Source organism: Conger conger, chromosome 6, assembly GCF_963514075.1.
Source record: "Conger conger chromosome 6, fConCon1.1, whole genome shotgun sequence".
Taxonomy (NCBI): Eukaryota; Metazoa; Chordata; class Actinopteri; order Anguilliformes; family Congridae; genus Conger; species Conger conger.
In genome coordinates this window covers 5,656,899-5,657,487 of record NC_083765.1, presented here as the reverse complement: position 1 = coordinate 5,657,487, position 589 = coordinate 5,656,899, and positions in this window count along the sequence as shown.

The window sequence follows — 589 nt, the reverse complement described above, 5'->3', positions numbered from 1 at the left end:
TTGATGCTGGCACAGCGAAACTCCGAGCGGACGTTTTGTGAACGCGAGGTGGCAGGAACGCGGATCGTTTTGGGAAGTGAAGGGACAGGACGATGCTAGTATGGTGACTGACATAGGGAGGTGAACTGGGGGTAACTGCTGCTTGTTCCCCTTGTAGAATAGACCATGGGATTTGTCAGTAGTCATTTTTCAATGGGAAATTGAAGTTATTCATGTAAAGTTGACGGTTTTGTGAAAACTTTAGACCCAAAATTTCATTGCCTAATAAATTTGAGGTCACTTTCCCAGGGTGGAATTCCCAAAGTATTGCACTTTATTTTTCAAGATACATGGGGTAGGATACCTACCAGCATTTTGTTTAAATTATTACAAAATAAATTTGTTAGTTTTTTTTATAACCCAAATTACTGGTAAATAAATGTATGTTAAGTGATTGTTGAGGTCAAACTTAAGTGTATGAGCTGTTTTAAATATAACCGAAAAATGTTCTGGAATGGGGAAGATGGGGATAGTAATTTTGTACGAAGTTGTAGAATGTTAATTGTCAAGTAATAATATGGTCAGAAATGTTTGCAGAAATTGAAGCAAG